This window comes from Heloderma suspectum, chromosome 1 (genome assembly GCF_057233095.1).
Source record: "Heloderma suspectum isolate Gila_16-S chromosome 1, 16-S_ref, whole genome shotgun sequence".
In the NCBI taxonomy this organism is placed as follows: Eukaryota; Metazoa; Chordata; class Lepidosauria; order Squamata; family Helodermatidae; genus Heloderma; species Heloderma suspectum.
In genome coordinates, this window is record NC_139458.1 from 202,253,063 (window position 1) to 202,276,611 (window position 23,549).

The window sequence follows — 23,549 nt, forward strand, 5'->3', positions numbered from 1 at the left end:
GATTCTGAGTGCAGTGAGATAGTTAGCAGCTCAGATTCAGAAGAGGAACAGCTAAAACCGGGGGATGCATTTTCCTAAACCAGTTCAGATATGGGTAGGTGTGCTTCTCAGACTACTAACTACCAGATGGCTGGGCCTGAAGCCCCCCCCCTTTCCCCCCTCTGTGAGAAGCCCAGTGGAGGAGGAGGGTGGGGGCTGTGACCTAAGAGATGCTAGACTGCAGCGCAGAGCTAAGAGGGAAACGTCAGGGGCGGCGCTCAGACGGTCGACCCGGTTAGCGATGTGTGAGAGGCAACGTACGGAAGCATCACTGGAAGGGTGGGACATCCCTCCCTAAGTTAGTCTAGCCAGCAAGCCTCACTTCAAACTGCAGGCAACGTCGGGTGTTCCCATTTGAATCCCCTCGAGGCATTCCTTTGTAGCCTGAGAGTCTTCGAGGATTTGCATCTGTAATGAACCTGTTGATATTGAATTAAAGGCGTGAGGCTGAAGCCTCTCTATCTGTGTGTGTGACTGCATAAGGAAAGAGGGGGCCCAAGGGAAACGTGACAGGAGGGTCCCTAAACCCCTGGAACTACTTTTCAGGGAGCTGCAAATGCGGGAGATGACTGGATCCCAAATGAAAGTCTGCTGCTGACTGTAGCCTGGGCGGTGGGGACTGTCATGAGGATGGAATGAGAAGTGCGTTGGTGTATTACCCATATTTTTATGGAATTGGCTTCGGTCCATCAGGGACACATGAAGCAAGAAAAGGCAAGTGTACCGTACCATTTAAATCTGGTTTTCAGGGATCACACCGTGCTTGAAAGGAACATACTTCCTGATGGGGTGGGGGAGTAGAGCTGAATATCATCAGACTGGCAGGGGCTGCTCAACCAATGAGAGGCTTGTTTGCCTCCCTCCCCTGTCCAGGCTCTCCCCTGCTGCTATATTATTATGAATGGAGAGCAACTAAGGCTGAATTGGATTGAATACAACTAAGGTTATATTGTTATCATAACTATTGGTGCCCATTGGTGTCATGTGTATCAATAGTTATGATAACGATATGATAACAGTATAACTCCCCTTCATGGATCACTGCCTTGTTGTGCTGAGGGGGCTTGCGTAACTCAGTGAAGCCATAAGCTATGCCGTGCAGGGCCATGCAAGACGGACAGGTCATGGCAGAGAGTTCTGACAAAATGAAATGGCAACCCACTCCAGTATTCTTGCCAAGAAAAGCCCATGGAACGTATCACAAGGCTAAAAGATATGATGCCGGAAGATGAGCCCCTCAGGTCGGAAGGTGTCCAATATACTACTGGGGAAGAGCAGAGGGTATTTCCAAGTAGCGCCAGAAAGAGTGAAGCGGCTGGGCCAAAGCCGAAAGGACACTCAGCTGTGGATGTGTCTGGTGGTGAAAAGAAAGTCTGATGCTGTAAAGAACAATATTGTTTAGGAACCTGGAATGTCAGATCAATGAATCAAGGTAAGCTGGAGGTGGTCAAACATGAGATGGCAAGACTGAACATCGACATCTTGGGAATCAGCGAACTCAAATGGACAGGCATGGGCGAATTTAATTCAGGTGACCATCGTATCTACTACTGTGGGCAAGAATCCCTTAGAAGAAATGGAGTAGCACTTATAGTCAACAAAAGGGTGGGAAAAGCAGTACTGGGAACAATCTCAAAAACAATAGTATGATCTCAGTACGAATCCAAGGCAAACCATTCAACATCACAGTAATTCAAGTCTATGCCCCGACCACTGAGGCCGAAGAAGCTGAGGTTGATTGGTTCTATGAAGACCTACAACACCTTCTAGAACTAACACCAAAAAAAGATGTCATCTTCATCATAGGGGATTGGAATGCTAAAGTAGGAAGTCAAGAAATAACTGGGATAACAGGCAAGCATGGCCTTGGTGTACAAAATGAAGCAGGACAAAGGCTAATCAAGTTTTGCCAAGAGAACACACTGATCATAGCAAACACTCTTTTCCAACAGCACAAGAGGTGACTCTACACATGGACATCGCCAGATGGTCAATATCGAAATCAGATTGATTATGTCCTTTGCAGCCAAAGATGGAGAAGCTCTATAGAGTCAGTCAAAACAAGACCTGGAGCTGACTCTGGCTCAGATCATGAGCTTCTTATTGCAAAATTTCAGCTTAAATTGAGAACGTAGGGAAAACCACTAAACCATTCAGGTATGACCTAAATCATATTCCTTATGAATATACAGTGGAGGTGAGGAATAGATTTCAGGGATTAGACCTGATAGACAGAGTGCCTGAGGAACTATGGACGGAGGTCCGTAACATTGTTCAGGAGGCAGCAACTCAATCCGTCCCAAAGAAAAAGAAATGCAAGAAAGCAAAGTGGCTGTCTGATGAGGCATTACAAGTAGCTGAGGAAAGAAGGGAAGCGAAAAGCAAGGGAGAAAGGGGAAGATATATCCAACTGAATGCAGAGTTCCAGAGAATAGCAAGGAGATACAAGAAGGCCTTCTTAAATGAACAATGCAAAGAAATCGAGGAAAACAACAGAATGGGAAAGACTAGAGATCTCTTCAAGAAAATTGGAGATCTCAAGGGAACGTTTTGTGCAAAGACAGGCATGATAAAGGACAAAGAAGGCAGGGACCTAACAGAAGCAGATGAGATTAAGAAGAGGTGGCAAGAATACACAGAAGAACTATACAGGAAAGATCTGAATGTCCCTGATAACCATGATAGTGCGGCACTCGAGCCGAACATCCTCGAGAGTGAAATCAAGTGGGCCTTAGGAAGCATTATTACAACAAAGCTAGTGGAGATGACAGTCTTCCAGCTGAGCTGTTTAAAATCCTAAAAGATGATGCTGTTAAAGTGCTGCACTCAATATGCCAACAAATTTGGAACACTCAACAGTGGCCACAAGACTGGAAAAGGTCAGTTTACATTCCAATTCCAAAGAAGGGCAATGCCAAAAAGTGTTCAAACTACCGTACAATTGTGCTCATTTCACATGCCAGCAAGGTTACACTCAAAATCCTACAAGCTAGGTTTCAGCAGCATGTGAACCAAGAACTACCGGAAGTACAAGCGGGGTTTTGAAGAGGCAGAGGAACTAGAGATCAAATCGCCAACATTCGCTGCATCATGGAGAAAGCAAGAGAATTCCAGAAAAACGTAGTCTGCTTCATTGACTACGCTAAAGCCTTTGATTGTGTGGATCACAACAAACTGGCAAATTCTGAAAGAGATGGGAGTACCAGACCACCTTACCTGTCTCCTGAGAAACCTGTACAAGGGACAAGAAGCAACAGTAAGAACCGAACATGGAACAACCAACTGGTTCAAAATTGGGAAAGGAGTACGACAAGGCTGCATATTGTCGCCCTGCTTATTTAATTTATATGCAGAGTACATCATGAGAAATGCCGGGTTGGATGAATCACAGGTCGGAATTAAGATTGCCGGGAGAATTATCAACAACCTCAGATACGCAGATGATACCACTCTAATGGCAGAAAGCGAAGAGGATCTAAACAGCCTCTTGTTGAGAGTGAAAGTGGAGAGTGCAAAAGCTGGTTTGAAACTCAACATTAAAAAAATGAAGATCATGGCATCTGAACCCCATCACTTCCTGGCATATGGAAGGGGAAGAAATGGAAGCAGTGACAGATTTTATTTTCTTGAGCTCCAAGATCACCGCAGACGGTGACTGTAGCCATGAAATTAAAAGATGCTTGCTCCTGGGGAGGAAAGCTATGGCAAACCTAGACAGCATAGTAAGAAGCAGAGACATCACCTTGCCGACAAAGGTTCATATAATCAGAGCTATGGTTTTCCCAGTAGCAACGTATGGCTGTGAGAACTGGACAATAAGGAAGGCTGAGCGCCGAAGAATTGATGCCTTCTAACTGTGGTGCTGGAGAAGACGCTTATGAGTCCCCTGAACTGCAAGGAGGTCAAATCAGTCAATCCTAAAGGAAATCAACCCTGACTGCTCATTGGAAGGACAGATACTGAAGCTGAAGCTCAAATATTTTGGCCACCTAATGAGAAGAGAAAACGCACTGGAAAAGACCCTGATGCTGGGAAAGATTGAAGACAAAAGGAGAAGGGGACGGCAGAGGATGAGATGGCTAGATAGCATCACCGATGCAATGAATATGAACTTGAGCACACTCTGGGAAAGAGTGGAGGACAGGAAGGCCTGGCGTGCTATGGTCCATGGGATCACGAAGAGTTGGACATGACTTAATGACTGAACAACAACAACAGTATAACTGCTATGTGTAGATTCAGCCTAATTCTCAATTCTGAAGGCTCCCTTGTGCTACTGTATTATCTCCCCCATTTTCCCCAGTATGCCTTCAGAAGCCAAAATCCCTGATTCCAGAGTGCAGCATCTAAAGGCTTCCCCTGAAAGCAACCCCAGCCTCTGAATTTTACTCCATTCCAGCACTCTGCCAGTGTATTGTTGCTTCCAACCCCCCTTCCTACCCTCTCTTTCTCCTTCTCCATGCTTGCAATGACTCCTGAGAATACAAATGATCACTACTGTGACTTTGCATAACAGCTGATAAACTACAGAATGTCAAAGAAACACAGCATTGAGTTAGTGATTTCACAGAGAAGCGAAAGAATGCTTTAGGGCGAGTTACTAAAGTTAGCCTTTTAACCCTTTAAACACTTTAGTGATTTACCATGGCTCCGTATGCACTGACATCTCTCAAAGATTCACTGCAGGACAGCGAGATTCATTTCTTACTTATGGGTAAACATGCACAGATTTATTTCTTACCTCTCAGTAAACATAAGCAGGGGGCGGATATGGGAAATACTACTTTGGGAAGCTCCTAAAGGAAATCAACCCTGAGTGCTCCTTGGAAGGACAGATAATGAAGCTGAAGCTCCAATATTTTGGCCACCTAATGCGAAGAGAAAACTCCCTGGAAAAGACCCTGATGCTGGGAAAGACTGAAGGCCAAAGGAGAAGGGGACGGCAGAGGATGAGATGGCTAGATAGCATCACGGATGCAATGAATAAGAACTTGAGCACGCTCCGGGAGAGAGCGCAGGACAGGAAGGCCTGGTGTGCTATGGTCCATGGGGTCACGAAGAGTCGGACACGACTGAACGACTGAACAACAACAACTTTGGGAAGCAAGAGGGAATGGGACATCCCACCCCCTTGACCACATCACTGCCGGTCACAGAGGCACACCCAGGATTTAATGCGGGGCGGGGGGGGACATGGCACACTGTGGCAAAACTGCCAGGGAGCCACTTTCAGTAAAAAAGGTCAGACTAAAAGAAGTTTCAGAAAATGTGGCTTTTCAAGAGGGAAGCAGCTGATTGGCAGCAGATTGATAATGATGTCATCTGTTGCAAACAAACTTAGACTGCTCTAACTTCGCAGTAAATCACTCCTGAAGACAGCCCCTAGATCTGGCCTGAATAGCGGAAAGCGATAACTCCTAAATAGCAGTTGAAATATTAGACTTCATTTCCCCCTTCACACTTTAATTTGTGTGTGTGGAAATCACACTTTATGTATTGGCTTGTACCTTTACTTTAAGAAATGTATGTATCTCCTATCCACGTTCTGTTTGATGTGACAGCTGCTATGGTAACACTACTTCCCTCCTTTAAGAGTGAAGTATATAAGAGTATAAAATCCACATGCAGTAGATTGTCAGTATGCAAGTTATTGTTTCTGTGAGACTGAAATCATTTACAAAGCCTCTGCTTTTGATCGCAATTTGCTTTTTAACACATTGCTGTAATGTACATCTGGAATATATGTTTTTACCCCATTTTGGAAGAGCTTTCCCCCACCCCCATGGTATTATTTGATACCAGTTGGCATAAAGATGAATAGTAATTACTGACCACTGACATGGAGGTGATGGAAAGCATAAAGGAATGACTGGGGAAAAGCCAATTTGCAAAGAAAAGAAAGAGAAAAGGTTTAGCAGAAGTATTTTATGTGTGTGTGCATATTTATGTGTGTGTGTGTGCGTGCGTGAGTGCGCTGGAATAAAAGAATCAATTTCAGATGCTTTGATATCAGAACTTAGCCTGTGATAGGTTTCTGAGGTTTGTTGAAAGTAGCCTTGACTCTTCTTTTTTCTCCTTTTGGAAACCTTTAAGAGTATTTCTACAATCCCTAGAAAACTGGTGTATCATCCCTTAAGAGTATGCAGTGATGGAAATTTCTAGAAGGTTCCGGTCGGTTGGATTTTAGCAGCTACTCACACTGAAATCAGCTAGCAAGTTTCACTAAGCAAGAAGAACACTTTCTGGTTGTTAAGAGTCCTCCACTCCACACACACACACACACAGACGCTCACTTTATTCTTTACAGAGTGACTTGAAAATTATCTAGGGAAAAAGAGTGGCAACTGTATTTATTCTATTTTCATGAGTGTAATCTCACTCCCCAGCAGAAGTGACATTTTACTGCTGAAATGAGTTCTTCACACCATTAACAGTGTGAACAGAAAGCCTATTGTCTATCATAGTGATATCTTCACTATTAACAGTTAATAATTAGTGACACTTGCTACAGATAGGAACAGGCACAACACAGCCTTGCAACAGAGTCTGAGAACAGATCTGATCCTACAAGGAAATCATTTCACAGAGAGCTCAGGATACAAAGTGAATAAGCATTGTTTCTGGGTGGGGGAGGAGGCACCTGGTACACCAGTCTAAGTTGGGGAACATGCAAGGCTGGCATCAAGGTAGGCAAGGTTGGACACCCACCAAGGGCCCACACCCCAGCAAGAGTTCCCTGATGAGAGCCTGCTGGAGTTGCTACTGGTTCTCATCATTACTACCTGCTTGTTCACCTGCCCTGGTGGTGATAAGGAGGAGGAGCAGGAGATGTCGCTGCCTGCTTGCTCACTGGCCCTCTACCTGTTAAGCAAGCAAGTGGTAGCAATGATGAGAAAGAGGATGAGGAGCAGTAATGGTGAGAAGGTAGACTCACTGAGGGTGGGAACCCAATGAGGGTGTCTTGCCCAAGGTGTCTTGCCCTCAAAACCCTGGAACCTGCACTGGGAACATCCTTTGCCCTACATTTACCAGCAGTTTAAGGTTTGTATCTAACTTGTTCTTTAGGGACAATGCAACCTCATCCAGGACAGCTTGAATTCTGTGTGAATAATAGTGCAATTATAAAGTTTATACACAAGGTGGAAGTGGACATAACTATCTGGGTGGAGTCAGGACTTTCCTGTTTCCTGTTCTTGCTGGAAAGCAACAATAAAGTTCTTGCCTAGCTTCCTGACTCGTGTGTCTTGTAAGCCTTTCAGGACAAATACCATCATCCTAAAACGTTGAACCACCTCCCAACAGCATCTCGGAACATTCTGGATTAAGCTTCAGGTTTTTAGCCCTCATCCAACCCATTACTGATTCCAGGTATCCTTTGGGAATTTCTACTGCTATACTGGTTTCTGGTGTAAAGATGAAATATAGATTATCATCAGCCTATTGATGTCATTTGCCTTTTCGAAGGAATTCTCCCTTGTTCCCATTCGTGAGGTAATGCAGCACTGAAGGAGGAATACACTGTATTGGGATGACAGAATTTACAGTGCGAATACAAAATCTGTTAAAAAGTATGCAGGAATGAGCATCTGAGTGGCAAATAAGAACATCAATATTCTATATGAATTGCACTTTTTAAAACCTACACACCTCTTCTCATGTAACAAAAGCTGAGACTTCAGTTGGTAGCACTAGTTGACTTGTCAAAATCTAGTTGCCTTGACTTCAGTGACTTGTGGAACTATTCTAGTTTCAAAATAGTTGGCTGTGACTGAAGTTCTAAATTTTGATTACTAATACTTGTGGAAAAATGCCGTTTTATTGTTGCAGTAATGATTGTGCTATAAAAATTTTATTGCCGCTTGTAACACCATTTCATATATATTACTGGAAGGGTACTTTGGAGAAAATTAAAAGATTATATAGTATATCCTATATAATCTCCTTTTAATTTTATATATATGCTACAGTTTCTCCAAACATTCTCTGCATGCCACAAAATGTGTTTTCAAACTATTTCAGTTCTAACATAGGTATCTTCATTACTGTTGCCAAGTCAAGGATGTGTTAGGGAAGATTTCATAGACACATCTGTTTCAGTCCTTACTTTAACCCTGGCTGAATGCATTGTGTTTGAGGTGATAATGATGAAAGCTCTGCAATGTTTGATTTGGGAAGGCTATTTCACACACATGCAAAGTCACCACTTGATGTTGGAGTCTTTGAACAATGAGCATGTATGTGAAAACTCATCCTCAATGCTGATTCACGTACCTGAATTCCTTTGAACACTGTTTGGAAGCTTCTGTCAGTACAAAATACTGAAGCAAGAGTGTTGACTGGGCATTTTGATCATATACTGTATCGTGCCAGCTTTGAAACAAATGCACTAGCTTTTGGTCTGCTTCCTGAATGACTCTCTAAACCCCTAAATGACTTGGGTCCAACATATTTCAAGGACTGCTTGCTCCCACATGAACCTATCCAGACAGATAATCCATAGATAGCTTTCTCTGGGACCCTTCATCCCCATGGTCTGACGTGAAGTTGGCGGTGACTCAGGACAAGGCTTCGTTGGTGGTGGTACCCCATCTCTGGAATGCCTTCCTCAGGGAGGCTCACCTGGTACCAACTTTACTATCTTTTTGGCAGCTGGTGAAGTTCATTTGCCCAGGCCTTTGCTTTTAGCTACCATTAAGATGTATTTTTAATGGCAGTGGCTTTATGTGCTTTTAACATCTACCTCTGTTATGTTCTGCTGTTTAAATATTTTATTATCATGGTTGATTGTTTTAAGTGATTGTTGCTAATTGTTAGTGGCACTGAGAACCCTTTGTGTGTGTATACATTAATGAATTAGTTAACTGAAATATGTCAATAAATTCCTCTCTCTACCTTGCCATGTGAAGAAAGACAGCCTCCAACAAATACAAGGGGGTTTTCTCTATGACAGCTGAAGGAGAAGCGAATGGAGGATTACCTGGATTTTTTCAAGGGTTCAGCTTTGGTGCACTTTGGCACGCACAGGGCTCCATGAGCAAGTGCACTGCACCAGTATAAGTTGCTTCACAGAACATAATTCCTCATGGGGTGGGGGTGGGGGGTTGGAGTGAACATCATCTGACTGGCAGGGGCTGCTCAGCTAATAAGAGGGGCTTTCCCCCCATCCAGGCTCTCCCCCTGCTTTTTCCTTTGAAAAAATCACTCTCCCCCCCTCACATTTCTTAGTGCCTTAAAGCAACAGTCATCACAAGAACAGAGTGTTCTTTCTGCCTTGAACTCTATGAACCTTTTGGTCATAATATATCAATGGAAGAGTGGGAAAGTATGTGGGAAAAAGATCTAAAATTTACTTTATGTACAAGTCTTAAAGAGAATATGTCACCGTTTAAACTGTCTAAAATGTATAAGGGTGTTTTTGGAAAATGTTGGAAATGTGAAGATCAAGATGGAACATTTTATCATTTATGGTGGACTTGTAAAAAAGTTAAAATATTTTGGAAACGAATACAATCATTAGCTCAAAGAATATTAAAGACCATTATAGAATTAAAGCCAGACCCTTTTTTTGGGGGACTAACAGATAAACACATAAAAGAGAAGGAGGGAACCCTCTTTCTCTGCATGACAATGGCTGCAAGGTTATTGTATGCACAAAAGTGGAAGAATGAAACAATACCAACTGTGAGCGAGTGGATCATGAAAAGGATGGAGCTGGGAAAGATGGCAAAACTTACTATTATAACTAAAGAAGGATCAACAACTAAATTTATGTTAGATTGGAAACCTTTTATAGAATTTGTACAAGAAATAGAGGAAATGACATATATGTATGTGCATTTTGAACTTTGAGATGGTTGGTTCTCTGTTGTTGTTGTTGTTAAAAATTAGGAGAGAAATGAGATAATGTCTGTGAACTCAATGTATGATATACAACTAAGATAAGAAGTAGAGAATAATAATGAGCATTTGTTGTGTAAGGGGAGCCAAAGGTAGATATCTTACAATCTTAAGAGATATTTTAGTGAATGTGTATTGTGTGTTTATGTTGTTGTGTTTTTTTCTTTTAAAAAAATAAAAATTATTATATCAAAAAAAGAAAAAGAACTCTACGAAGCTCCAACAATCTCCTTCTCTCTACCCCCCCGTTACTTCCTTCCTTAAAGAAACAAAGAACACAGCATTCTCCCTGCCATGTTGCAATCAATCAAAGCTTCAAAGTTTTGAAGCTTTGCCATTATGGCTCCTAAGTGCGTTATTTTGATTCATGGGAACCTCAGTAACTTCGGGAGTGCTCATTTCGGAAACAAGCCTCATTGACCACAATGGGGGTTACTTCTGAGTAGGCACACTCTAACCCAATGCTGTGTAGGATCAGATGATTGAAGGTGGAAGTAGTTACTTCCAAATGGCAATAAACCAAATAATGGAGAATTGCAGCTTCGAGAAAGCACTTTACAGCATTTAGGGAATTAGTGCTTTAAAATGTGCTATTCCAATGGGGGGGGGGGAATCCCTGTAAATTCAGATGTGCGCATTCAGGGAACAAGCCCCACTGACCACAATGGGAGTTACTTCTGAGTAGACACTAATTGGTTTGTGCTGGGAAACACAGGGACAGGAAACACTCCTTGACCGGGGTCACAGTGAAAAGCACACCCTTGGGCAGAGCTAGCATACCTGAGGGAAATGTGGGGGTTGGGGCACACAGCAACTATACTGGGGAGAACCCAACTTAAGGAAAAGAATCGGACTTTAAGCAGTCTCAGGAAATCCAGTTTTTCCGTGATAAGCTCCAGGGTGGCTGCTGGATGGCAACAACATCACGGATCCCTAACGACCTCCAAACACAGCCAGCTCAGAGTAAATTGCTCATGTAGACACCCCCAAGAATAGAACTGCCTTTAGATTCATCCAGTATTTCAACAGTGGAGCAGCTGTCCCATTCAGTCCTGCATCACCACATTGTAGGCTGACTGCCCCCACACATCGTGGCGACATTCATCTGAACACTCAGACTTACTAAAATGAAAAGGTCATGAAAGATTGCATTGCAACCAAAACTGAAATTCAATGAAAAGCTTGCAAGTGCCCAATTTTCCAATGTGGCAAAGTATACAAATAAACCTCCCACTGCAATTGATAGACCTCATATTCAAAATCCATACAACTCTGCACACAGCTCCCACAAGTTTGGTGCACAAGATCAGGAGCTTTACCAGAACGGAGAAAGCTGGGTTTTCCTTTTTTAAAACATTCTGCTGCATTGGGATATTAGTGATTCGCATCTTATGCCTCAAAGATTGCCCGTTTTTCCAACTGGCTGTCTTTCTACTGCCATTTTCAAGCAGCACTTGCAAACACACACGCTCCCAGTCTCTTTCACCATTAATTGTTCATAATGCATCTGTCTGAAAGAAACATGCTTAATGACATCTCCGTAAACATTTCATATTGCTTAGAGCACTAAGTGCTCTAGCAAGTTTTCTGGAGATGCTACCTCATGGGGGAAGAAACAGCCTAATTCATGGTTTTCGACACTGTACTGCCTTGGGACTTAGCATAGCAGACATATATTTTAAAGTTACATAAGATTAATTTTTTATGCCACTGAAGCAAATTGGCTTTGTAATTAAATTCATTTCCAATTGCATTTCCTCCTTTAATGATACTTCATTTATATATACACTTCAAGGTATAAGCACAAACCCGTGCTTTCTTTCACCCAAAATACAGTACACAATAATTGAGGGAAAAGGACTGCTTAAAAGAATAATAATAATTCTTTTTCTATGTCTAAATTGTTGGTGGCTGGTTAAAAATGATGATGTGTGCATCACATCATGTGAAATTCCTTCCCCATGCATTTTGCATCGGAGTCTGCTAATAGAAACGATGTGCCTTAATGTAAGGATAATATTCATAAGAGTAGTTATAATTCTATCACTTCTCAGTGCAAGCAATGGAACATGATGGGTACTGAACAGCATTAAATTAAGGAAGAAGATGTCATTAAACCTGCATTATTCATGAATCTTCTGTATGTGTAGGGTGGTGGGAGAGTGATCTGTATTTTGTAGATCTTGCTCTATATTTTTGCGTTTCCTTCTTCAGGAATCAGTGCTGTTCTTTGTAGAAATGCTGTATGGAATAACATCCACTGAGGTAGATGAAGGTAGAAATGGTCCATATACATTTACATGTGCTGAATATAAATCATTATGCTGGCAAGCAAACACCTTTTTTTTTTAAAGGAGTACCCTTCCCTTATACTTTAGATTTCTGCTTTTGGAAAATTGGGCCTATATGTGCTCCAGCAATCAAAATTTAGTGAGTAAATCTCTTACAGATGTGAACTTAAAAGAAAACCGTTAGAGGATTGCCAGAAGACTGAATAATTGAAATGGCTTCAGTTTGTCAAAGTAGAGGATGCTGAGCCCAGCTCAGACTGAGTCAGTGTAGAATATGGCTGGCAGGAGTAGGGATGTACGGATTTTGTAAAATCCCGTCCATCTGTGTTTCGCGGATTGTCAGGTGTCTTTCATTCCGTCATCTGCTCATTTATGGGACTGGATTTTTTTTAGGGATATACAAGAATGTTGTTCCTGTTTGTAAATGCATATTTGTGCTAATGTGCGTTAGAGCAAGTGCGCACTTGAGCAGATCTCCCCCCCCCCAGTAAAAAATTGGTTTGCAAGTCTGTGGAATCCACACTACTCCAAAAGAGCTGGTCCGCTACAGAATCTGCAGTTCAGATTCATAGAAATCCAAACTCATTTTAAATCCATTGCAGATTTCTCCAGCATCCCTAAGTGGGAGCAAGGCCCTGGCAAAGGTAGGGCAAGAGCCGCAAGACTAAGCCTACGGCGGTGGGCAGGAGGAAGTTGGCTCCTCTGTTGCTTCATGCCAATTCTACGACATCCCTGGTAAGCCACAAGGCTGATCTACAGGAAGTGGAAACTGTGGTCAGTAAAATGGTCTGCGATTTAATCTCTGGGTCATCTTCACCTAACCCAGGACCAAGATTGCATTGATCCATATTATGATTTGCACATTCTGCTTCTCATAGTACAACCCTATGACCAACCAGCAATGCTCAGTAGAGTTGGCAGCTTTGCCAGAGAGGCTAACCTAACCAAGAAATGGTTGTAGCAGACAGCCCTTGCCACATGACCTATTCTTGCCTATTGGATGTTTGGGTAGCTCTGGCTAAACTGGTTGCTCTCCCTGTAGTTCCATTCCCTAACCTAGCTCTGGGGTGGCGGGGTGGCTGAGAATCTGTCATTCGCAAGGTAGTATGTTCAGCCTTGACTAGGAGAGAAAGGGAGTTCATAGGCAACCAAATCCCTATTCCTTGCACCCATTGAACCCTGTACTTGAAAATATAAAGCCCCTGCATATGGGAAAACAGCTATTGAAATAAAAGGATCAGATGTATTTTCATTACTGAAAACCCACGACTCACTGCCCACTTTCTTCTTAGTAACGTGCTCGTATTGAACGCTAAAAATGTATTGTACCCAAATTGTAATGAAAATACCATCTTGTGTTCTTTTGTTCATTTTTAATAATAGCAGAAATCTTTGTTTAAAAACAGGTCTAAAAAAAGGAAGAAAATCTGTTGTACACAATAATTGCCTGTGCCATATCTATTCAGGTCTGAACCCATGAAAATTGTGCCTGACTTAACAAATGACTCACTCTAAATAAAGGTTGCAGCGCCAAATAAATATGCCATCCAGCTACTAAGAAATATTTGCTTTCAATGCCTCGTGATAAGGGCCTTGAGATTGCTAAGGTTTCTGGTGCGAAGCTCTGTTAATATAGGAGTTCAAGTTTTCTAATGAGAATGATTATACAGAACAGTGAGATAAACCCTGCTAGACAAAAAAGTCAGTCTGTTCTGAGGGTTTTTTAATCCAATTTAGTTTACAGAATGAGAAAGGTTATCTTTTGTCTTAAACAACTTGGGAAAAATAAAATGAATTTTAATTAGAAGAAGATTACTGTGGTGACATATACCTGAAAGAAACAATAACCCAGCGAAGACTAGCTGTAGAAAATTCTGATAAATGCACTTCCATTCTTTTTATTGTAAAAGAAATTAATGAGTCAAGAGTAATAATGAAGGACGGACATTTAAATAACAGTGTTTTATTGTAGAAAGGCATTATGAGCCAAATGGGATATGTGCAGGAGCAGTATTCTAACAAACCAACCCCCCAAAATTATTCCCCCCCACACACACACAAACATGGGGTCAGGTGGCTTCTTTGGTGACAAGACACTTTACCTGAGAAATCAGGGCTTGTATTAGAAATAGAGCTGGCACTAAATTTTATGGAATGTTGGTGTTTGACAGAATCCTTGGTACCAGGCTATTTGGCTGGTATTATCACGTAGGCGGCACTGAGGTGGTGAATGTAGAGAGGAATTGATGGGTCATAATCCTGAGAAACTACAAAGGCTCCAATATGAGCTATGTATCTGCTTGTTCCTGTGGCTATGTGATTGGATAGGAATGTGCAAATCAGCACATCCTTATCTAATTTCCCCTTGAAGCTCATTCCAACTCCTCTCTGTATCAGGTTGTGGGGTTTGCCTTTTCTTTCCACACAAACATTTGTACATCTTTTCATGTGCATTTCCCCAAATGTACGTGTCAGTTGTCCACATTTTTGAAATGTACGCATTCTTCTCCCATTGATTAAAGCATGTTTGTGTGCCTTTTTCAGATGGATGCATTTTTAATGCATTCTTTTTTGCTCTGTGAATTGCATCACAAGCTTGGAATCTTCAACCGCAGATCGTATTTGGGGTCATGTTTGGGGCCATGACATGCAAACTCGGTAAATTCTGGTAAAACATGAACTGAAACAAATTTCTCATAATTTCTCCATGATTAGAGTTCTGCTCTCCAACATCTGGGCTCTACTTCTCCCACTTACTCATGCATCTAAAAATATTGTTGCCAGCCAGACTGCCCCCCTACCCGAAGATAGAGTTTGCATTACCTGAAGCTGGTTTGAAGCACTGGGCCCAGACCCTTTGGCAGTTTGGGTAGTGGGGTGGAGCAAAACAACCCCCAGATATTATAATAATTGTCTGAGTTCCGTTAATGGTTGCCCCTCTTCTAAAATTATTTCAGATAAGGCATCCATCAGAGGATCTGGTCCCTCCCCTCCCCTCCCCTCCTCTTGCTGTTGCTTTAAGTGGTGGCGGGTCTACAGCCAAACAGCCTGGCAAAGATCCCACTGGCTGCAGAATGGCCCAATGGGAGTGATGCTACCTTATGATGTAGCATCATTCATGAGGCATTCTTGGAAGAATAAAAAAGAGAGCTGCCACGAATGGCTAGAGAATGAGCACTCCAGGCCTGCTGCCCCAGCACTGTTAATCCCAGACATACGTGTTCCTTCCACTCCAATACTTTCCAGCTCGGCACATAAAATTGTGTGGCCTCCCTCTCACAAGTGATGTGTATCACATGGGTAAAACAACACCATATATATGCACCTGAACTAAGAAGGGAAAGAAAAAGGAAATGCAGCCTGTAGGCAATGAAGGCAGTAGCAGCAGTGCTGCCTGTGCAGAGGCGCCCTTGGTAGCCTAGTGTTCCAGGCAACTGCTTGAATGGTCAAGCTGGCCCTGTCTCTGGCAGTGCTGATTAAGCATGTGTCCCATGAGGCAATGGAGCTTTCTCTCCTCTGCCAGTCCTTCATAGTGGCATAGCAGGAGAAAGTGACCTCACGTTTTTACTTGTCTTGCCTCCGAGCAGCTTTTAAGAACTGGTGAACTCCTCTGTTTGCAAGGAGTGGGGTGGGGGGCAGGTTCCTCTGGTTCCTCTGTATGCAAGGGGTGGGGTGGAGGCAGGTTCCTCTGGTCTTCCTTGAGAATTGGAGCTTGAGGAAGTGGAAACCCCGTGACACTTTTCTGTAACAGAGTCCTCTCCCTGAACAGTTCACTCAGGAGCCTCTGAGGGGTCGGGATCCTCTGAGGACGAGGGTTGGGGCTCCTGGTCCATGACAAAGTGGAGCATTGGAGCCCGTGACAGAGTCAGCTCAGGGAGCAGAGCTTGGTTGTGACAGCTGCCTTGGGATGGAGCTAAGGGGTGGAACTAATAGCAAAAGTTTTCAACCCTAGCCAAGATAACGTTCCTCCTTTGTTCTGGGTCATCCCCTTGAGATGTTACTCTTTCGCCCGGCGATCCGGAGAGAGAGGCTAAAATTCCCAGACCTTGGGTCAGGGCCTTTTCAGTGGCCCCACCCTGATTGTGGAATTACCCCCCTCCCCCAACACACACCCTGACAGCTCACCTGGGTCCTATATTGTGGCCCTTTTTTGTCACCAGCATGAAGACTATTTTTATTCTCTCAGGCTTTTAGTACTTCATTTTATTAACAACAACAACAACCACCTGTGTCGTGCCTTTTCAGTCGTAGAGGGTGCTTTTCAGATCTTAGTGCCAGTGCTGGTTTTACTTTTTTGGGGGTGTATGCTTCATGCTGTGTTTTATGCTGAGTTCATGCTGTGTCTTATGTTTTTCATATTTTATACTTTTACAGCTCTGTTTCGTGCACTTTCAGGAACTTCAGCTCCTGGGCAACATCAGGGCCGGCCCTGTCACGAGCCAGCCTGATGCCGGTGCATCAGGTGGCGGAGGGGGAAGACCAGCAAACTGTGCCGCTCTCCCCACCCAAAGGGCCTGCTGCTTTTTTGTTGCTGCTGCTGCCAGCAGCAGCCTGCTTAGCTGGCAAGCTGGCCCCTTGCTCTTGCCTGCCCACAGCCACTGCTCCCTCCTTGTGCCCTAGTGATGGGTGGTGGGAGGCGGTGGTGGCTCAAAGAAGCAGGGTGCGGGCAGAGGCACTGCTGCCTCGCTTGAGGGGCAACATGCCTCGGGCCAGGCCTGGGCAGCATATAAATAAATGAATAAATATGCAGGCCAGTCAAAACATTGCTGGCCACTGATGGACGTATAGTCCCCTCCAGCAGGATTCCTATTATTATTATGATTGCTATTATTATCCCGCCTTTTCCCCGATATTGGGACTCAAGGCGGCTTTACAACATTAAAACATTTACAGTTAAAACATATAAATAGCAATATAAAAAAGTTTAAAAATATAATGAAATCATCAATAATATTAAAATTGTGTAAATATCAGAATTTAAAAACAACAATATAAACAATAGTACCACTCCATTATATTCTCACAGGTCCAGACTATCTATCCCCAGAGGCCTACCAGAACAAAAACGTTTTTGCCTGCCTGCGGAAACATACCAAGGAGGATGCCACTCTCACCTCCCTAGGAAGGGAATTACCATTTTACAAAATTACAAATACCAAATTCTAAACAATTTGCCACTCCAGATCTGAAATCTCACTTGGCCTATGTGGCCACCTATAGAGATGAATCATGTTTTGGTGAATGCTGCCTTTTGAATTTTAACATCTCAGGGCACAATCTTGTGCATATTTAGAGAGGAAAGCATCCTACAAGTCCTAGCATTCCCCAGCATGGCTGACTGGGGACTGCTGGGAGCTGTAGGGCTTTTTTTTTTTCTGTCTAAGCATAAGAACATAAGAGCCCTGCTGGATCAGACCAAGGGTCCATCTAGTCCAGCATTGTGGTCACACAGTGGTCATCCAGCTCTTGACCAGGGACCCACAAGCAGGACAAGAGTGCAAGAACATATGCATAGGATTGCACCCTCAGTCACTTTGTGTAGTAGATGACCAGTTTAACTTTGTTTCCTAGGATGCTTCTGTTTGTGAAGCGCTCTGCCTTTCTGCAAATCTCTTTGCATTTTTTTTTTACTTGTAAGATTAAGCTGAACTTGGATCTGTGAAGAAATTCACTGTGATGTCAGTAGGTGTTTTTGCAACTAAATTGGAGGCCCATATGTAACAGGTTTTATTGAATTTCACAGCTGCATACCAGAGCATCATGTAAAGAAGACAGTGTGTACTTTTCGTAATAAAGCCTCCAGCGTAGTGGAAATGAAGGAAACCATATGAACAAGGCAATGAGCTCTGAACACTAACTTAGAGAGTGGGTGGGCGGTGGGGAGGTCTGATCAGAGGTTATTCCTTTGAAGTGGGTTGGTGTCATCTTATGGGCAGCTTCCCTCTTATGCGGAAATAATGCCATTATTAAAGCAAATATTACCACACTGAGAGAACATTTGTTTGTTGATCCACAAGAGTGTCTGGACTAATTGTTCAAAGTGTCATATGTAGATAAATTATGTTCTCAGTTCATTTGTGGGCCCACTCAAAGGTGCTGGTGTTAGCCTTCAAAACTCCCAAAGCTTGGGGCCACAGTGAGCTTTTCTACCTGAGGCTATTAATCTGCTGTATCTGCTTTTGGTTTCATCTCAGAAATGAGATCAGAGCACTACGTGAAGAGCGTTTCCTTTCCTGCTTTTACACTACATGACCTCTAGGTGGCAGTGTGGTGTAGTGGAATAGTACAATTACACAAGAGGAAAATGCATTTTCCTTCACTTTCACAAAAGAATACCTGCCCCACTCACCACCAACAAAAGAATCCCCCAAAAGAATAGAAAAAGGTTGCCCACTCCTGATCTAGGTGCTATTAGAATAGTGTGGGACTACACTACAGGGAAGTTGTTCTTTTGCCAGTGTATAAAAAGGGCCTCAAAGGGAAGGGGGCAGCCCTACCATTTGGTAGAGTTTGCAGGGCCAGCCCTACCATTAAGTAGAGCAGGGGTGGGCAATGCTGGAGGTCCAGGGGTCATTTTCATCCACCAGACCACCCTCCCCCCAGCATAATCAGCAAGTCCATGAGGCACCCCCCGCCCAAAGTGCTGCAGTTACCAACGGCAAACTGCTCTGTAGCACTACAGTCATTAAATTAATACCTGAATGGCACCTGTATTGGTTACAGAATGCCAAAAGGGCCAAATTTTGCTCCAAAACCAGCTAAATTTTGCCCTTTGGGCACTCTGTATCCACTACAGATGACATTTTCCCCAGGTTTTGTTTCCTTAAAAAAACAATTGGGGGGGCAGCTGAGGGCAGCCCTCACTGCCCCACCCATTTTTTTTTTTTTTTAAGAAAGAAGTCAGGAGTAGGGCAGTGTCTTCTCCTACTCCAAAATACCTAGATATCTGAGAATACGTAGCACTTCATGCCTTGTAAAGAAGACAACGTGTGGTGTGGCCACATCTGCACCACATCTATGCAGACGAGTGGCAGACTGGCAGTGTTTGTGGGGGATGCATGGGTGGAGTGGGTGGGCCCACAGCTGCTGCCCATCAGTGACCATATGCTTATTGGTGGCTGTTGCTGTGTAGCTCAGGAGGCGGAGGGGCAGGATAGGACCGCAAGGTCCAGACACTGCAAGAGAGGACTTGTGGAGTGGCCAGGCCAACATCATCCACCATGGGTGTGAGCCAATGACATCAGCTTGGACCCTGCACTGGGCATCTGCAGCAAACTGGCTCACCCTCTTCCTCCTTCTATAAGCACAGGATCTTTCTCCCTCCCCAGTTGTCCTTTGGAAGCAGTAGGAACATGTACTGAATTGTTTTACATTATTTGGTTGTAAGCTGCCTTGTGAGCACGAGGTCCTGAAAGACAGAGTAAGAATGTCTCTAATAAATAAACTTGTCGAGCCATACAGTCTGCTTACCCTGTACACACCACCACCACCACCACCACCACTTACGCAGACCATGATTATGCTCCACAGCCATTTAGATTGCGCAGTTCTGTTTCAACATGGAGCTGCAGTATGGGTTGAAAAGCTTAGGGATGTTGTGCTTGAGCGCCATGCAAATCATTACTTGCGGGGTGGGGGGCGGGCGGGGGAAGGTAGCTCTCTCCGTCTCCAGGAGCAGCACAATGTAGCACAGGGTGAAAGAAAGCCCCTCTGGAGTTTTGGAATTGCCCCCTTCCATTTCCCTGTTCCTTCTGGTGCAATGCTGGAGCCTTTGCCACAATAAAAACCTGTGGGTCTGGATGATAATCAGCCAAACCTGCTCAGGGAGATATGATGCAGAATTTTACACCCCAATCCATAGCTTGAACACTGTGGAATCTGTCTCCTTATTTCTGTTACTGGAGTTCAGTAAGCCCTGCATAATAAGATTCTGCCAGAAACATCATGGGAGTTGGGAGATAAAACTTCCTCCTGATGCATAATAAGAATATGCAACAAGTCCTGATAAAACTCGCAGGTGCTTTTGAATGTTTCAAACAGTTATGGTTTAAGCATTAAGAGAGACAGTTTGTGGTTAAATATATATATATATATATATATATATATATACACACACACACATATATATGTGTGTGTGTGTGTGTGTGTGTGTGTGTGTGTATACAAACTGTTTCTAGGGGAATATTCTAAAAAAAACAGCTGAAAAGAAATCTACGGTGTGACTGTATTTGAAATATTGTATATATGTCTGATTGCAACTCACTCTACCTAAAAAAAAGAAAAGGTATTGTAGCGCTGGAAAATGTGCAGGAAAAGGCAACCCAAATTCTCGAAGGGCTGGAGCACCACCCTTATGAGGAAAGTCTATTGTGCCTGTGGCTTTTTAATTTAGAATAAAGATGATTAAGGGTGCAATCCTGTGCACGTTTAGACAGAAATAAGGCCTACAACTCCCAGCATGCCCCAGCCAGCCATGATGGCTGGGGCATACTGGGAGTCGCAGACCTTCTTTCTGACTAAACGTGCATAGCATTGTGCCTCAAGAGAGAAATCCCATGGTCCCTCAGAGAGTGTCTCAGGAACCATAGGATATTGTGAAGGTCCTTGTCTGAGACCATAGATGCCCTATGACCTCGGGAGGGGAAATCCGAATGGGGATGTTTCTCCCTGCACTTCCCACCCCTCACAGCTAATGCAGAAAGCACTGTTGTAGCTTCCTCGCCTGAGGTTGGAGCTCTGGCCTTGGGTGAGGCTGCAAATGAGGGGGCAGGGGGCAGCATGGTGCTGGAGATTGTCCTGCGTTGGCTGCAGCAGACTCAATGAAGGGGCTAACTACAAAGCAAGGTAATGAAACAGGCAAAGGTGAAAGCACAGGCAATCAATCAGATACATAGGGTCAGGCTAAGGCAGGACAGTTTGCTTCCGGCATTGGCTAGGCAGACACTGAAGGCTTTTATCACCAGAGCTTGCTGAGTCCCACCCAGGCTCAGCTGCAGTACATTAGGTACATCTCTGGCCAGAGCCCTACTCAGGAGGAGTCACTTTCTCCTGATGAGTCCTTCTTTGCAAGCGGGTCAGAGCCTGTACCTTCAGGCACTTGTGTTCTTGGGGCTCAGGATCCTCCTCTGACTCAGGAGAAGAACTTTCCACCTTTTGAGGGGGATGGTCTGAAGTCCTGAGGGCCCAGGACCTTCTTGATCAGCCCCAGGATCCCTTGGAGCAACTTGTTCCCCAGGGACATTTGGCTCAGAGGGCTCCAGGTCATCATCAAAAGCACATCTAGTGGAAAACTGGCTGAAAGGACACTGGAAAGGCGAAGACCATCTCCATCGCTCCTCCTGCTCTGTCAGGCCTCTCCAACATCAGAGCTCTTGTTGGGCACACATAGGATTGCTCTGACCATCTGCACATGATAGAGGTTTATAAAATGATTCATGCTCAAAAGGTGTCTTTTTTCTCTCTCCTTCTCTCATGATAACGCTAGAATTAGGGGGTCACTTCTTCATTTCATTTCATTTCATTTCATTTATTATATCTCTATGCTGCCCCATAGCCACAGCTCTTCAATTCTTGAAATTGATTGGCCATAAATTCAGGACATGCAAAAGAAATTAATAATTTGGCACTTAATAATTTGGTATAAGTGTGAAAGAGTCCCCTTATCACTTTCTTCTAATGAAACGATCTTATCACAGGGAGTCAACTGCCTAAGGGAGCAATCCTATGGGGATAGGTGGCTGCCTCCGAACTCAGAGGCAACCACCTATCCAATGCAGGGCGGGTGAAGCACAGAGGGGATCTTCTCCTCCACGCTTCGGCTGCCCTGCATTCATGGCTAGATGGCTGATTTCGGCCAACCAGCCGTAGCGCTTCAGGGTGGCGGGGGCAGCCAGATGACATGTAGGACGCATTGTACCGGCACTTCTGCACTCCCCACCCCCGGGAACACTCCCTTTTGTCCCATCCTGCTCTTCTGAGTGCAGAGCCCGGGGATGATCTGTGCTGCCTACAAGGCAGAGTGGGCGAGAGTGGGGAGGCAGTTTTCCAGGAACTGACCTCAGAGCATGGGCTCTGAGATTGCTTCCCGAAAACTGAACAATCCTGCGGCTGTCTAGCCGCTGTCTAGCAGCCATAGGATTGTGCCCTAAATTCCCTAATCCTTAATTCTTGTAACAGAAAATATCCAGTCTGGTAATATTGGTACCCATACCTTTAAGAACAAAAACAGCCTTACCATTGGTACAGCACTTTCAAGTCTTCAAAGCACTTCACACGCATTATCTAGATGTAACCTTCACAACAGGGATGCTGAACCTTTTTCAGGTTGAGGGTTGAATTCAATTTTAAAGAAAGTCTGGAGGGCCACATTCCAATGGTGGGAAGTACTGGAGGATAAGAGGAGGGGCCAAAAGCAAAAGGGCGGGGCCAAAATATGAAAAATACCAGCGTATTTATGTCTTAGAGTTGTTAGGAGAGACAGTTCAACCATTTAGAATGGGGAAAGAACCTACACAGAAAACAGATAACTACCAAATGACCTGTGTTTGGAGGGGGAGGAGGTGTGGCTGGGGGAGAAAGCGTGGCCACCTGGGGAATCCCAGTGGGCCAGACTGGAACCCAAGAAGGGCTGGATTTGGCCTCCAGACCTGAAGTCCTTCCAACTATCATGTAAGATAAGTCAGTATTATTATCCCCTGTAGAACTGGAGGGGCCTCAGATAATTTACATTGAAATTAATGTACCAGAGAGTTTGAAGATGGCTATAACTACTTCGTTTTCATAATGATGCTGCTTGACGGCTATTGTCTTGGTATATCTGAGAAAATATTGATATATTATTTATTTATATTAGCATTTTCATCTTGCCTGACAACCACACTCAAGGCAGTGTACAATGTAAAATTAAATGTCTACGTTTAAAGACAATCAAAACCTCAAAAGCCCAAACAGCTCAGCAACAGCAGTATTATAAAAGATCCCACTGTGCAGTTGAAGTATTGTCAGGTGCAATACAGTGTCAATCCGGGTTTGTGATGTTGGTGTCAATCGAGTGATTTGTATATGTTTTTAACTTCAACAGAAGATTTCCTTGAATCGACAAGGCTCTTCCTCGCCCCCCCCCCCCCGCTTCTCCCTTTTGATAACATATGGCATTGTAGTAAGCTAGAGCTATAGCTACGGATGACTCAGAATCCATGATTTCATAATGCCACTTTAATGTTTATAATGGGGCACTCAATCACCAACACAGCTGCATGGATTCAAGTTAACACGTAATGCTTCCACTAAGTACGTATGTGAAAGAAGTCTCAAATGGCCACC